General features: G+C 40.0%; 1 long non-coding RNA gene across 3 annotated transcripts in view; it reads right to left on the bottom strand.

Moving 5' to 3' along the window:
* Positions 1-8,823: 8,823 nt before the first annotated feature.
* The window catches only part of LOC107181979, a 79,462-nt gene continuing 70,534 nt past the window's right edge, over positions 8,824-17,751 (bottom strand). For all 3 annotated transcript variants that reach the window (XR_001512696.1, XR_001512695.1, XR_001512697.1), the window contains exons 6-7: positions 14,359-14,589; positions 8,824-8,914 (exon numbers count right to left, since the gene is read on the bottom strand). This is a non-coding gene — a long non-coding RNA (uncharacterized LOC107181979). The remainder of the gene's footprint in view (positions 8,915-14,358; positions 14,590-17,751) is intronic.

Below are 17,751 nucleotides of genomic sequence, written 5' to 3'. Positions count from 1 at the left end.
CCTTTTTCCATGAGATCCAAACTTTAACCGTTTAAAGTGATCTACAATCACCCCTCTTCTTGCCTCTCCTCTGATTCCTGACACAACCCCGCTCCCCCTCCTCTCTGATTGTGGAATGCGCCCTCTGCCTCAGTGACTTCAGCCAGGTGGCTTTTCCCACTTCACACTCACCTGAGGCCTCTCCAGTCAGCGCCAGCTTCAGCTCCACCTGATAACCATCCCTTAAATCTCAGACCTCAGTCAGTCATCCTTCTCAAGCTATCTACGGAAACTGCTCTCAGACCTGCTCACTTTCTATTTATCAATTTCTTACTTGAATTATTTGATTTAATTTAGATATATACATACGATTTCCCTAATTAATAACTAGTCAACTCAACAGTTATTTAATTAAAAGTACATACGATTTCCCTAATTAATAACTAGTCAACTCAACAGTTATTTAATTAAAAATTAATTAGTTATAATTAACAAATATCTCTTGAGTGCTTGCTAAGCATTGTCAATTCTATTATGTCCTAATGACATAGTAGTAACAAGACAGAACTTTTAAAAATAGGGGCCATATCTTAAAATCACCAACCATTTAGTATACTCATTTCTCTCTATCTCCCTTTTATCTTCTCTTTTGGGTCCAAATTAAAAAACACAAACAAAATATTAAGATATTTTGATGAAAACGATTTCTGTTCAACTGTTCACACAATCAGTACCGAAACTGAGCATTCAAGTCAGTGCTTGGGGAACAATGAGTGTGGATTTGGGTCAGGGCCATGAACCCTGGAGTCTCCTTGCTGCTACCCTAATTAAGAGGTGCAGGTGGCTGAGGGAGGGGAACCAAGGACTGCAGTCCTCCCAGGTGCTCATGAATACCAGGCATACTTCAAACACAACTATCCATGTATGGCCTTTTGGGGATGCATCGTTCACGTGATACTTCTGGAAGGCAGAGAAGAATAGCAATAATAAAAATAACAAACAAATAGGTATGGCCAGAGTATCTGATATAGAAGCTAGAGAGCCAATTTACTCTCATAAAGTGGGAAATATATTCTGATACAGAAAACTGAGGTAGTCATTTGAACCAAGACTCCTGTCCAATGGCCACTGTGGAGGGATGATGCCAGCAGTCTGTGGTGGCTGATAAATTGCTCCTCTTTAGGAATATTTCTGCCTAAAGAATCAAACCCTATTGCTGGTAGAACTACTGGAGAAATACTGGTATATTCTTCTTCCTAAAGCTCTGAAATACCAGACTTCTCTTTGCCTATTCTGCCATCTATCTTGCCTTCTTTCAAGGTATAGGTCTCAAGTCTATGCATTTTTTTAAAAATATATTTTATTGATTTTTTACAGAGAGGAGGGGAGGGGGATAGAGAGTTAGAAACATCGATGAGAGAGAAACATCGATCAGCTGCCTCTTGCACGCCCCCCACTGGGGATGTGCCCGCAATCAAGGTACATGCCCTTGACTGGAATTGAACCCGGGACCCTTGACTCCGCAGGCCGACACTCTATCCGCTGAGCCAAACCAGTCAGGGCAAGTCTATGCATTTTTAATTGACTATCTCTTCATATCCTATATGAATCTATGTCATTAGAATTTATCTCCTTAGACCACTTCTATATCTCTTTCTTACTCTGTTGAATGGCTAATTTCTGGAAAGTTTTCATTTAAACTGATTATTCACAGTACTCATACCTATATCTCAGCACCTGGCCTAATGTCTAACACAAAATGCCATGGAATGAATGAATAATCTTAGAGGTTCATAGAGTGGGAACTGTTGGCTAGGAGATCTTTCAGCAACTGTCCCAATACAGCACTCTAAAACTCCTCTCTTCCTTCAAAACCCATGCTAGCTATCGGTCAAGTTCAAGAATGGCAAGGCAACACCTTCCAGGGACTAGGGGCTAATGCCTTAGGGCAGAGCCATTTGGGGTCAGATGCTCTACTGTGACCAAGCTGGAGTAGTAAGGAGAGCTGGGGTCATACTCACTTAGGAGAGTGCTTAGCTGTTCTCTTCCACTCCCTTCTTCACATACTGCCTCTTAATTTTTCTGGCTGATGGAGTTTGGACTAGCCTTGCTTTAAGATGGAAGATGCATGTGTAGATTCCATTGTAGGCAAGCCAAACTTACTTGGGGGATACCCTGGATTTGGGGCCAAGGCTTCAGCTAGAAGGTGAAACGATCTTTCATCCAACACTGGATTCTGTCATTATTTTCCTTGGGAAAGCCATGGAGAATGCTGCCTAATGGTGGGGCTCCAGTTTGGGAGTTCCCAGATACCTGCTAGAAGACCTGACTGCAAATATTTCAAAAATAATAATAAATACATATAAATAATGGTATCTATCTATATACATACATATATTAATTTATTTTCACATAAAGCATATATTAATTTTTATACATTTCTTATTAATTTATTTTACACAGATATATACTTTATTAATTTAATACATCTATTATGTGTTAATGTATTTAATAATTATAATCAATTAAAGACATAATTTGATTCATTAAATACATTGCCTTTTAAAATCAACAACTTTATAATTATGTATTGATTTATTTAGCACTTTTACTACAAATAACCATGCCAACCATATTATCACCACTTTCCTCTGATACATGCCCATAAAGTTAATTGGAAAATGTTAGAATGTTCACTTCTGGGAAGAAAGCAGGGACAGTTTAAGAATCTTCCCTGAGAACACAGAAAGAGTCCAGACTACAAGTTAAGCAACCGTAATGAGTCATTCAATTTCCCTGAGTTTCAGTTTCCTCATTTGTAAAATAGCTGCCTTGAAGAGTTGATATGCAGTTCAAATAGATTAATAAATGTAAACATGCTTTATAAACTGTTAAGAGGTACTTAGCTATGAGTGATTACCACTATCAACATAGAACCGAGATAAAACCCAAGTAGCCTCCTGACTGCCAGCTTTATTTCTTTAACTTTAAATTAATCTGCTGCAAATTTTCTGTCTATGAGTCCTTCCGTCTCCATAGATTATGGAACAGTGGTTTCAGCAGCCACAGAACTTTTTCTGATTCTTGTCATTCCAAAGAAATTGGTGAAATTCCACTGTGCACAGAAAGGAAAACACCAAAGTTTTTCTTAAATGTTGGAATAAGATATCTTTTGGAAAACTGGGTTGGAGCAGGGAGTGGGGCTGGGGCGAAGCAAAAATAAAGTTTGTTGATGCTGTTTTTATAACATTCTCTTATTTCACTTATCTGCGCTGTAGGCCACCGTTCTCTCTGTTTACTTTGCATATTTTGTATTGCATGTCTTTTCCCCGAGTTTATGAGTATTGTTTTGTGTGCATTCATTTTTAATTTAATATAATTTTAATATAAATTATATTGTGCTAAATATATAATCTGTTTCTTATGTTTCTCATTAAATGAGATGCTTTTAAGATCAAAATAGCATTTGCTTTAACAAGATTGTCAATTCTTTAAACTTAAAAGAGATACGATAATTGGGAAAACTTCAGACAATGTGCAAGTTGTGGGAAAGTATTTGGGAACCAAGGCAGAGCTCCCCTTAGGATCCTTCCACGTCCTCTCTCTTCTGCCTCTAACCTGTAGCATGTCCCACTGCCATTGCCTAGTTTAGGTTGTCAACATTGCGCATCTGGTTTTCTGCAATAAAATTGGTCTTCCTGCCTCCTCTGGCTCCCCATTCCCAACCTCTTCTTCAATCCAGTCTTCTTCTGCAGCTAGAACTATACCAACAGGGCCATGCCACCTCCCTGTTGAAAACTCTCCTTTGATTCCCCATCACAGTGAGAATAAAATCTGACAAGTCATCTTCCCCCTCCACCTCTCAGATTTCATTTCCTACCACTCCAGTCCTCTCTCCCCCTGCTTTAGGCAGAATGGCCTCCGGGTTATTCCTACAGCATAACAAGCACATGGCTGTTCCAGCCCTTCACATGTGCTGCTCCCTCTGCCCTGTAAAGATTTACATGACTCCATCTTGCAATTCAGATGTCCTTGGAATGCCACCATATCAAAGGGCCTCACTGGCTGCTGGTTCATTGACTTCCACCCTTCGTTAGAACAGAATATCATTGAGGACATGTTCTTTGTTTTATTTGTTGCTTTATCCCCAGCACTCTTTCTTGGTACATGGTAAATATTCAACAAAATGTGTTGAGTGAATGAATGATTCATGAATAAAGTTTATTCATCTATAAAGGACTAACAAGGCCATCACTGAATAATCTAGCTCCTATCTTTCCAGTAGCATCTTAGTCATCTCCCCTCCCTCTGTGCACAGACATTCTCACACCCTTCAGTCTATGCTCAAAAGATTGGATGTTTTTCATTTTCTTCAATGTGCTTTGCTCCCTCTTGTCCTCATGTGTTCACACATACTGTTTTCTCTTCATTGAACATTGTACCCCCACATCTGTGTCCAGCTAGCTCTCCCAGGCCTTCCTTCCTCTAGGAAACCATTCTGACTGTCCACGTCTGAGTTTTATACTTCTCCTAGCACACAACACAGTAACTTCCCATATAATTGCACTTATTCTACAGTATTCCAATTGCTTCTTTACTTATCAGTACCTACCATGCACTTTGAGCCTGAAGACAGGGACAGATCTATCTTTTTATCGTTATCGCTATAATTCCAGTACTGTGCCTCAATGAATATTTATGGAATGATTGATCTCTCAACAGTACATTTACAGGCTCTAAGTTGCTGGAGGGCGTAGCCTAGAGGTTTAATGGAATCCTAATATCTCTTAATAACAATAATGGGGATGTACCTGGCACTGAAGCCTACATGGGGTGTCACAGTGCATTTGCTAAAAAGAGCTACAGAATCTCAAGGTATTCTTTTACATTCAGAAATAGCCACGTGGGGATGTGCCTAATCCAGTGTCCCATGGGGATTGATTTGGGGGATTTCCACGTGGCATCAGTCTCATCTGTGTGAAAGGCCCCGGGGCTGGAAGAGAAGGGAATAGAAGAGGGTACTGAGCTCAGTGCCAGATCGTTAACTGGATCTTGTGGGTTATTTTAAGTAAGTATTTCCAGGAAGAGAATGTCAAGCTCTATGTGAACTCAGTTTTCTCTCATGTCAACATGAGAACAGCAGTAAAGATAGTCTCCTTCCCAGCATTCCTTTGAAGAATAATAAATAAATGTGATAAGAAAATGTTCACAAAATAAAACAAACTTTGAAGTAAAAAGCAGCCAGCCAGAATTGTTCATGTAGCTGAAAATTATTCCACATTATAGCCATTCCTATCAGTCTAATACAGTGATGGCGAACCTATGACACGCGTGTCAGAGGTGACACGCGAACTCATTTTTTTGGTTGATTTTTCTTTGTTAAATGGCAATTAAATATATAAAATAAATATCAAAACTATAAGTCTTTGTTTTACTATGGTTGCAAATATCAAAAAATTTCTATATGTGACACGGCCCCAGAGTTAAGTTAGGGTTTTTCAAAATGCTGACACGCCGAGCTCAAAAGGTTCGCCATCACTGACCTAGAATGTTGGAACTTTCAGTCTCACCTCCCTGACCTCTGGGGAGGGAAGAGGGGCTAGAAGTTGAATCAATGGCTAATGACCAATGAACTAATCAATTATGCCTATGTAGTGAAGCGCCATAAAACCCAAAGGACGATTCACACACACACACACACTCACACACACACACACACACACACACACACACACTAGGTGCTATGAAGTGTACAGACAGGAGGACTAACTTCACGTGCTTATAAATATATTTTGATTCTTATCCCAAATGATCATTTAAAGTTTAAATATTCATTTATTCACTATTAATATATTTAATATGATTATACATATAACCAAGTCAAGTCAACGAGGCAGTTATCCCAGTTTCAAAATGAGATGGTTAGACTAGAAGATCTCTAATGAATTCTCAGTTCTAAGAATCAATGAGTTTTGACTTTGAGTTTGCATTCTCTCACACATGCTTTGATAAAGACAAACAGAGCTGCACATGACAGTTTGAATAAGCCAGTATTACTCAAAAGTACTGGCATGTGGAATATACTCACTGGAAGTTTCTTGGTGGTAGATGTAAACTGTGCTTGCTACACTGAACAGAATTCTTGCACCACAAGCTTGATTCCAGATGCAAACCTTCCATTGTCATCAATAGATGCTCCTGCATTGTCAACAATACTATACCTTGTGCGAGTGAGCAAGCTATCATCCTAAGTAGACATTCTAAAACAGGTAGCCCTTTCTGGTTAAAAAATATATTGACAAAGAAAGGGCATTGGGGTGGAAGGAGAGCAGTAGTGTGCACTGCACAAGTCCAGGGAGTCATGCACATTCTACTCTATGTACTGGGCGCTTCTTGGAGAGAAGGGAGAGCAACGCAAGCATAGTTTTCATTCCATTGGTCTGTATGGAAAGCAAATATGCACAATACTTCAGCTAGTTGTGTTTTTATAACTAATAACCAAATAACTAAGTCTTGAGTTTAAATGAATCCCAAAGAAAGACAATTAAATTGGCTCAAGTTTTCTGGCTAAGAAAGCCAGATTCATGCCAAGTTCTAATATCTTATATCTTAAAGCAAAGAGAGCAAACTAGCTGCTCTGAATGAAGCAAATTAGTAAAGTGCAAGGGAAAAAAGCATAAATGATGGTTTTAATGTTTAGCCTAGTACTAGCTTCATTCAACCTTGAAATATTTATTCAATGCCTGCTATTCATCAGATTGTGATATTCCGATGCGTTCTACATTTTAGGTTCTTACAGCGCCATGGAATAACATAGGATTACAATATCTTTGGACTCTTATTGCAAGCAATCAATTCATTTAAAGTTAAAAGACATATTCATTAATTTTTATTAATTTACTATGTATGTAGTTAAATCAGATTAAAAGCTTTCAAGTCAAGCATAATTTTCAGGAACAAATAAAACAAGTTAGCCCTGACCGGTTTGGCTCAGTGGATAGAGCATTGGCCTGCGGACTCAAGGGTCCCAGGTTCGATTCCGGTCAGGAACCAGCCCTGAGTGGTTTGGCTCAGTGGAGAGAGCGTCGGCCTGAGGACTAAAGGGTCCCAGGTTCGATTCCGGTCAAGGGCATGTACCTTGGTTTCGGGCACATCCCCAGTAGGGAGTGTGCAGGAGGCAGCTGATCGATGTTTCTCTCTCATCGATGTTTCTAACTCTCGATCCCTCTCCCTTCCTCTCTGTAAAAAATCAATAAAATACATTAAAAAAAAACAAAACCAAAAGTTGGCTATTTAACTGAGCACCAGGATCTTGTGTCTAAGAATCATGTAAGATCTACCAGTTCTAACACTTACATTTATAACAGTATCTAAGGAGGGGTCTTCAGTGTAGGGTCTTTATAAAGATGACAGATTATTGAGAATGATGAAGCCTCCTTTTAGAAGTAAGAGATCTATATAATTTATAATATATAGTTTTTCTAACATCAAGTTGTATACTATGGATTAAAAATCAATGTACACTAGATTTTTCTTTTAACATCAACCTTTCACTTATTAATAGACAGTGATAATACTTGAGTACTGTAGTTTAATGAATAATTTCTCCAAGCATTATTTTAATCAAAGGGATTGAATGCAGAGCCCCAAAATGGACTCCTGAATATAGAAAAAAATATAATAAAGGTAGTATTTTAGATAAGAAAAAAGAATGTATATCCAATAATTTGTTGGAACTATTGGTCATCCACTAGAGGCAAAAAATGTTTAGATTCCTTTATCACACCATTCACTAATAATTTTCATATACATTAAAATATAAGCATGGAAAAACTATAAAAGCAATCAGAAGAAATAAAAAAATGTTGTAATACCTTGGATAGGAAAGACCATTTAAAAAAAAAAAGACTAAGAAGGCAAACAACACAAAGAAAAAGACCAGTACAGTGAGGCCTTGACTTACGAGAGTCCCAACTAACGAGTTTTTTGAGATACCAGCTGTCTCTCAGCCGATTTTTTGCATTGAGTTGATAGAGTAATTTGAGTTAATGAGCTCCTTAACAAGCTCCTTAACGAGCTCCGTCTCAGAACGAATTAAACTCGTAAGTCAAGGCCCCACTGAAAGATATAATTTTTTTAAAAAATGACTTCATCACTATGAAAAATAACCCAAGGAAAGTTAAAAGACAAGAATGAGGATTAAGGATTAAAATATTTACATAAGCCATTACAAACAAAAATTAAGAATTGCCAGGTATGACTGCATAGGTTGTGCTCTGCATACCAGGGGAGCCATTCAAGTAGACTACAAGGTGAATGGTGCCCCTGAAGTGCCCTGATCAAAGTCAATATATATAAAGCACCTCTATATCAATAAGAAGAAAAGATCAAAAAGCCATCCAATGGAAAAGTAGGCAAAGGATGTGAAAAGTGAATTCATGGAGGAGGAAATCCAAGTAACAATAAGCATATAGTATCCAAAGATGTTCAATCTTGTTTGTAATAAAATAAATACACATTGAATATATGTACTTCAATTGAATAATATGCACTGCCATTCTGTGCTTGCACCTTAAGACAGGGTGGTAATAAAAAGTCACAAGAGGACATATTGCAGAATTTTAAAAATGACAATGGCAGTTGTACAAGCTACAGTAGCCAAGACTGACATTTTACTACACACCTAAAGTTTACTTAAAGAAGATTGCATTACTTGTCATCATTTCTCCCCAATATTCCCTCTACCCCCTACCTCTCCCCGCCCCCACACACACACCCTTCCCTTTATGATGTTCCTCTCTTCCATATCTCAGGCCCCTGCTTGGGAACCTAGCTCCTGCTCACCTTGGCTTCTTCTCTCTCCCTCTGTTATGATTTTCCTACTCAGTATTCAAACCCAGGCTGGTCTGATCCAGCATTGCACTGCTGATGTCTCCTACAAAAAAAGAAGACTGCTATCTAGATGAATAGGCCTGGACCTCACCCCATCCTACAGAAGTCTCATGCTTAATAAATATATTCAGGGGCTATCTATGAAAGATCCCCAGCTGTCTGCCCTGACTGAGAAAGCTGAGTCAGATATCTGCCTCAAGTCAATGCAGCTACAAGAGCTTGTAAAGGCAGTTGGGAAATCAGGAGGCCAGAGTTTGCAAGAGTGGACAAGCACCAAGCACTCAGAAGGAAAATACAAACTTTGGGAGTCAGAGCAGGCTGGAGAGGGACCAGTAGGTACCTGGGAATCAGAAGCATGAAACTGCAGGCAATAGATGATCATTTATAGTCAAGGACCAATGCCACAAGATGGGAGCATAAAGAATGTGGAGGCAGCAACAGTGGGGAAGAACCCACATTGCGGCCCTGGTCGCATCCCTGTCAATGGACTTTGCCACAGTTCTCTTGAGGGAGGAGCCACTCCCAAGGCAGTTAACCTGAGCCACTTCTTACCTGGTGTGCTTTTGAAAAGCTAGTGGTGCCCAGGCTGCACCACATGCCAATTAAGCTAACATTTCTCAGGTAGAGACAGCCATTAATAATGTTTTCTGGAAGAATTAAGATGCCTTCTCTCATTATTTTCTCACAGGAGAGCTCAGGCTCCAGGTTCATAAAGTCATCACAGCTTCTGGGTCTAGACTGAACATTCTCTTCAGAGCTAAGTCATCAGACAGACTCTCCATCCCATCCCAACCTCCAAAAGATTTTGCAATATAGACCCAACATGACATTCCACTGTTTATTTTCTCTCTGAAACTAATATATCAAGATTGTAGAGCATATTTTTGATAATTGGGGCAACAACTGGATTTATAGTCCTACCTGGCATAAATTAGCCTCAAAATTTATTGGCAGAAATGTAAGTTGCATAATTACTCGGTAGTGGTTAGGTATTCTTGATATGTTTATTGGCTAGAACCTGAGCTCTGTACATGCATGGACACGTGTGAAATTCCCCACTCTGGATGCCTCTTCTCTGGCTCTTGGGGGTAGATTTATGAAGGTATTACAATACAATATACTGTATAGTTTTGCTTTTATAATTTGGTTAGTTTGGGGTAGCCAAGAGAAGAAGCTAAACCTTTACATGCTGAAATAATAATTTATTCCTTTGATAACATTGGGCTTTATGTGCAAATACAAACACAAAATAAAAAATAAATTAACTTGGAAATTATTTGACTGATTACTGTAGCTATATAACAATTCTTTGGCATTCTGCAGATGGCCCCATTTTCTGACAGTATCAAGATACCCAACTTAATGTACATGAAATAAGCATTCTGTCCACGTCACATACCCAAGATGGATCACGGAGCTCTTAAAAGTTATTCCCTTAAGTTCTCAGGTCTGCTCTCCTGATTCCTCTGCCACCTGAAGATCTCGATTAACTTGCTTCTGGAAATCTGAAGTCTAAAATGCTTCATGAATAATATTACCCAGAAAGAAACTGTGAGGCCATGGGCAAGGAATGGTACTCCATTGCTTAAATGATGGGCTTATAATTTTCTCTACCAAAAAAAAAAAAAAAAGGCTTTGAAGAGAAAGAAAGATCTGGAGTTGAGTGTCCCAATAGAGATTTGAAAATCTCTCTAATGATAAACAATATTTAAAAGAAAAAACTATGGTTTTAGGTATTGGGATGAATGATGGGTTCTTAGCTAGGCAAAGATATTGATCAGAAACTAGATGAAGGAGAGGGAGACAATTGCCTTGATAAACCTATGAAAGTGGTTCCTGTAGAGGACAACAATGTAAGATGAGAAAATGAATAAGAATATGAGAGGTACCTAGTGTCTTATACCCCAAAAATATTGGAGGGGAAATGGGAGATAGAAATAATGCAGCCCCAAAATCTTTATACTAATAATAGCTGTTATTGATTATTTACTATGTACATATCACTTTTAAACTTAAGGACAACCTTATAAAGTAGGTACTAATTACTTTCATATTACAGATAGAGCAAATGAGGCCTATAGAAGCTGAGTAACTTGAACAAAGACACACACAGCTGGTAGTGGGAAAACAAGAATTTAGACATGAGCAATCCAATCCAGAGCCCACACAAACCAGCCCAGTGTGTGTTGTAAACAAAGTAAGCTTGAGATGATAGTATAATGTGATTTTTGAGACATGGTGGGAAGAGACTCCAGGTCAAAATACAGTGGTGGAAGAGCATGTCCTATCCTATATAATAAAGTCTCTAGTTCTCAAATAATAGGCCTATAATAACAGGAGACTGGACATCCTGGCTGGTGTGATTCAGTTGATTGGAGAGTCATTCTGTAAACCAAGGGGTGGCAGGTTCCATTCCTAGTCAGGGCACATACCCAGGTTGTGAGTTTGATCGCCGGGTGGTGCGGGCAGTAGGCAACTGATATCTCTCTCTCTCTCTCTCTCTCTCATCAAAATTTTAAAAAGGGAAACTGGATGGTACTACATGTCAAGAAGGGATTCACCTGAGCAACCTGCCAATGGAAACCCTGTAGTGAATGAGTGAGTTAGAGAAGATCACAAACGACTTCTTTTGGAACTTTGCTATGGGCCACCTGGTCAGAAAAAGAAAATTAATTACATATTTCTGACAGAAAAAACGAGTATAGAAGATCTAGGATTGACCATTGACTATATAGTGGTAGGCTGCTCTTGACTTGCCTTCACTTTAATAAAATGGAAGTAGGTTTCTCTATTTCAATAACTAGGAATGAATGGGTAAACATAATCACACATGTGCCTTAGACTTTAGGAAGGCAGAATTGTTTAAAGTCTAGGAAAGAAAAGCATAGTTCTCCTTCCAAGAAATGTGCCTAGAAAGGCCACAGATACAATTCTAGCGGTACTCAAAAATACATGATTAGGTTAGAAAAGAACCAGGAACTATATCCCTAGGAACGTTAAGGAGACTGTGCCAGTCATTACGGTGTTACGTCTCAACTTCAGATCCACCCTTCTCTATTTGGCTCTGCACAGCAAGCACGGTTTGGCTTGGATCTTAGGGTCCCCTCTTTGATGAGCCAATAGGGGGCGCCAGAGAGAGAGAGACCGCTCTGCTGAATGGAGAAGGGATGGGGCTTGCTCCTGTATGTTCGCAGGTCTTGAAGTCATGGGAGCAATAGCAGCTTCTTCTAGAAGCAGCAGCTGAATCTAGTTTGCAGTTTTTCCAACACTTGCCACATCAGCCCTCCACCCAATCCCCGAAGACAGCTGATCTGCGCTCCCTCTTCAAAAATCTAGGTCTCCTGAGGTCACTCTTCCAAGCTCAGAGACACCAGCACCAGCCAAGCAGCCTCTTCCCAGAAATCTGAATTCCAGCTCTGTGGGAGCCCTCCTTTCAGTTCCTAAGTTTTAATAGCCTCCATTCTTCCTTTTGTTCTTTCAGTCCAAGGAGTGATAGCTGCTTCAGTTGTTACTTCCTCCGTGATAGCTTAGAGTTCTCTTGGTACCCTTTCGCTGACCTTGTTAACTATTTCCTAATTTATTAACAGTTTTCATACATTAAATTCTCTTTGTTCAAGTAACTGGTAGAGGTTTTCGTCTCCTGGAAGGACCCTAATTGACAGAAAAAGCAGAGGGAATGAATGCTAAAGCCCTGAATGAGTAGAAAAAAAGAAAAGAAAAAAGTCCAAGGCAATCAGTAGGGTTTTTAAAAGGAATTTCCTGCTTAAGAAGGAGACCGAGGAAAGGCCGGATGTTTGGAGGGGATGGTAAAGTGCTAAGTGTCCTTTCCTTGGAGGATTTGAACCCAGGCTGGAACGTCAATGGGCAGAAACGTGGCAGAGGAAGTCGTGGATTGGAGGGGTGTTGACTCAGATGCTTGTTGAGTTGCAGATTCTGAGGGACAGCACCCAGCACCACCCCATAGCTCCCGGTGCTCTCCTGTTATCAGAACACTTGCCTTAGGATTTCTGAAGGGCTCTTCCTCAAGCTTCTCTCTCTTCTTCACACTCTCTAGTTCCAGAGACATCTACCTATTCGGGTCCTCTAGAGCAGTGGTTCTCAACCTGTGGGTCGCGACCCCTTTGGGGGTTGAACGTCCCTTTCACAGGGGTCGCCTAAGACCATCGGAAAACACATATATAATTACATATTGTTTTTGTGATTAATCACTACGCTTTAAATATGTTCAATTTGTAACAGTGAAATTCGGGGTCACCACAACATGAGGAACTGTATTAAAGGCTCGCAGCGTTAGGAAGGTTGAGAACCACTGCTCTAGAGGGCTATTCCTTACTATTCCCTACAGAGGCCTGGGAATCTGCTCTTTCTGTGAGATCAAGAACCTCTTTGTCTGACCCCGAGCTCTAGAAAGAAACCTGTCTGTTCTTTAAATTTCATTACAGAAATGGAGTCCACATGGCACGTCTGGTACCCCAGAAATCCATGTATTTCCTTGGCACACCTGAACTTTCCTGTTGTCTGTGGAACTTTGAAAAGCCCCCTCTGGGGTTGGCTAAACAGAATTCCTTCACAATGTTAGAATAATCAGCTGGGTCCCTGGCTGCAGTGCATCTTGACCTTCTGCATCCAGAAATTCTCCAAGGTTAGATCCATTCTAACATCTGCCCTGTATCTCAATCTTCTGGCCTTGTCCCTTAAAAGTACCATTTCTTGCTCCACATCCGTGCCTCACCTCCATTGTTAGCTGCCAGCAGGACAGGTATTTCTTTGTATTTGTGAAGAAAAATAAAGTCACTTTTCTCTTTTTATTTCTCTAGCCTTACTAGACTAATTGACCCTTTTTTTTTTTCCCAATCAGCCATTGTTTCTCACCAGCTTCCTCTTTTCCCAAAATTCCAAATAAGAGAATATCCAAATGACAGAATCTAAGCTCTGAACCCAGAAGGTACCATTGTTGGAAATTCCAGCCCAATTAAGTTCTTCCCACTGACTGTCCCATAAGTTTTCTCTAGTCATCCTGAACTAATAGCAGTTGCTTCATCCGACCCACACAATCATGACATAACACGATCCACTGCAAATGAGAAATAAATTCAACCATCATCACAACAAAAAAAGTTTTCCAAAGTCTTCCGAAACTTTTGGACACTGAGCAAAAGAGACAGGCATTGAATTCCTTCTTTTCCAACTTTCTCTTTTCTTCTTCTCATTTTCTACTATTTGCTCTTCATCTTCTCATTACTTAAGAGTCAGACCACAACACACCAGATATTATATAGAAAAATCAGGAGACGAAAGGCATACTATCTAAGACACTAAAAGGAGACAATGTATATTTTAAATCACCATTTCTATGGGATGGCAAAAAAAAAAATTCCCCTTTTTAAAAAATGTAGCCAAGGGAAATTTATCAGAGAAGATAGGTCCAAGGAGTGAGAGCTGAGTGGGCAACTGCCCCTTGCATATGTTTTGATTTAAAATAGTTACCTTTTGTTCAGCTTAGCTCTTAGCTCCCACATCTTTCTGCTTTCAATTCCTCAAGGAAGGCACCCCTGAGTACAGTGTGAGGGAGGGAGGCACTTTAATTCAGAGTTCTTGAGAACAGCTTGCTATTTTCAACTAAGTCCAGTAGCTAGTGGAATGCAGGCTTCACTGGCCCCACCCTATTTCTCCCACCCAGATATTTTTCCTTTTTGTCCAGCGAAGTGTCATGTGTTCCTAAGAAAAAAGAAAAAGAAAAATCTTTACTTAAACTATGATGCTCTAAACTGCTCAGTCCATTCTGGCCAAATTGAAGATGCTTGGATTGAGTTGTGATGGAGAAAAGAAGAGACGGATTTATCAGACATTTAGAGGAGTGGAAACGTTCTTTTAGGCCCTGTAGAACATGTAGGTTGCAGGCTACTGCTGTGCAGGAGGTCTGGCTTTGGATGCACTCATTGCATTAATAAACCCACACTTATTGTGTGCCTTTTAGCACAGCGCCTACAAGGTGCTGTGCTCAATAATGTGAAGGTACACAATCAGATATATCAGCGATCTTGCCTTCCAGGAGCCTACAAATCACATGCAATAAGACATGAACATAACTTGCTCTGATATGTGGCATAATGAAATCAGTGCCATAAAGAAGTAGAAGTTCTATGAGAGTCCAGAGAAAGTGTGTGTGGGGAAGTGGGGGGGGGGGGCAGTATCATCACTTCTTTTCTTCAAGAAAGGCTTCCTGGAGGAAGGGGCAGTTGAAATGCAAAAGAGCAAAAAGAGAAGGGCCTTCAGAAGCTTAGGCAGGGCAGGAACAATGGGGTGGGTGAGTCAAGGGAAGGGAAAGGTCCTTTGAGGAGACTTGCAGATGGTTATAGTGACCAGGAAGACTCAGAGGTAATATTTACTGAAGAACCTTATTCTAGTGAGCTTACTTGGATTAGTGTTCTTTGATTTTGCCTACTTTCAGAGTAATTCAGGTAATGTCTGCATAATCCTTGAAGATTCTGTGCTTTCAATATGCCCATAAAATTTCTTACATAAAATTCTGTAGTCAATCTTGCTTGCTCTCGCTCATTCTCTCTCTCTCTCTCTCTCTCTCTCTCTCTCTCTCTCTCTCTCTCTCCCACACACACACACACACACACACAAACACACACACACACACACACACACACACACACACACACCCGACATGCATATATTTTGTGATAGAACAGAAGAGAATAAATATTTAAAGCCAACTCTAAAAAGGCAGGGCCTCTGATTTTCTGCATTAAACTCTGAGCTACACACTCACTCCATCAGAAACATATGGACTTGGTCCCTGGTCTTGCTTCCTGGGAATGAGGTCAAAGACTTCAGGCCTGAGAGCAGGCTTGAAAAATACTTCCTCAGCCACTTTCCTTTGCCTAAGAAGTGACAGCTTTGCATAACACACCCACTGCAAGCTTTAATAAAGTATTTCTCATTACTATGAAGCATGCTGATCTGCTACTAGAGGAAAAAGTTTCCCATTGGCCAAGAGCTTAACCATAGAGCTTTTGTTCTTTCATCTTCCCTCCTTGACTCCCCACTTGTTACAAGGTAAACTGAAGCTTATTAAAAATTTAGATTTTTGAGCAAAAATCGAAAATCAGGCAGCACCATACAAACCGGAAATAGCTAAGAACGTTCCACCAGCAGGACTGGGGGAAAGACTTTATAGATAAGATATGGAAGCAAAGCAAGGAAATTACCTGACTGGCTGTAGCAGAAGAGGTTGCCTGATCTGGGAAAGCCTAGTTGGCTGTGATTGCTTGTGCTTAGGTTTTGATTTCTTAACCTTGGGGCATTGCAGGCTTAGGTTTTGGGTGGCTTATATAGGCTACCAAGGCTTTAAGGTCACCTCCGTCTAATGGCCTCATTGTTTAACTAATTTAATTCCTTCAAATATGAGTGCTGCAGGAAAAGAGGAGTCTGGGGTTTGATAGACCTTAGCACATCCTGCTTATTTTTAAAATGATAGTAAACAACTGATCTGATTGGCCTTTTTTTGTTGAATTTATTAGAGGGTTGCGTTGAGGAAACTAACCAACTGCATGAAAATGATGCAAAATATTCAATTTTATATAAACTTTTGTGTTGTTGTTAATTCTCACTCAAGGATATTTTTTCCATTGATTTTCAGAGATCTTGGTGGGGGAGGGAGAGAGAGAGATTGAGAGAGACACATCAGAGAGAGACACATCAACTGGTTGCCTCTCCCACGTGCCCTGAAAGGGGGCAGGGAGCGAACCCCCCAACCCAAGTGCTGAAGCTTATTAAAAATTTAGATTTTTGAGCAAAAATCGAAAATCAGGCAGCACCATACAAACCGGAAATAGCTAAGAACGTTCCACCAGCAGGACTGGGGGAAAGACTTTATAGATAAGATATGGAAGCAAAGCAAGGAAATTACCTGACTGGCTGTAGCAGAAGAGGTTGCCTGATCTGGGAAAGCCTAGTTGGCTGTGATTGCTTGTGCTTAGGTTTTGATTTCTTAACCTTGGGGCATTGCAGGCTTAGGTTTTGGGTGGCTTATATAGGCTACCAAGGCTTTAAGGTCACCTCCGTCTAATGGCCTCATTGTTTAACTAATTTAATTCCTTCAAATATGAGTGCTGCAGGAAAAGAGGAGTCTGGGGTTTGATAGACCTTAGCACATCCTGCTTATTTTTAAAATGATAGTAAACAACTGATCTGATTGGCCTTTTTTTTGTTGAATTTATTAGAGGGTTGCGTTGAGGAAACTAACCAACTGCATGAAAATGATGCAAAATATTCAATTTTATGGATGCTCATTCTTCTGCCCAAGGGAACACGTGACTTCTACCATGCCATTGCATAAATAAATTAGATTTCAATCCTATATTTGTGAGAAACTCTATGAATAAAGTTATGCAAATCTCAAAAGGTATTTCAACACAAGGTGAACAGAAATTAGTCTACAGCACTGTCACAGATTATATTAGGATGCAGATATTTTAATAACCATTAGAGTTATTTATTTACCAGAAATCTTTCTCCTGATAAGCATACCAAACCTCCCTGAAAGATCTTTTATTGACACGACTTTAAAGGCTGCACAGGGCAGAGAGGCAAGCAGGAGAGTTCCCAAGAATGTCCAGGACCTGAGACCAAACACTCTGCCTCTCTTTCCACTACCAACACTCCCTACCCTTCACTGCCTGGGTGGATGCTGACATGGTGGATACTATTATTATTATTATTATTATTGTTATTATTCTTTTGTTAAGAACAGACAGATGAACCACTATGATCTTTTAGCTCCAGGCTGACCTCTGCTCATAGGGAGCCCTGCAGTAACAAGTTCTGCATTTCCTATTAGTTTCTGCACCTCCCAGCTCTGGGGGCTGC

Source organism: Myotis davidii, unplaced genomic scaffold, assembly GCF_000327345.1.
Source record: "Myotis davidii unplaced genomic scaffold, ASM32734v1 scaffold214, whole genome shotgun sequence".
Taxonomy (NCBI): Eukaryota; Metazoa; Chordata; class Mammalia; order Chiroptera; family Vespertilionidae; genus Myotis; species Myotis davidii.
This window is presented reverse-complemented; position numbering and strand designations above follow the sequence as displayed.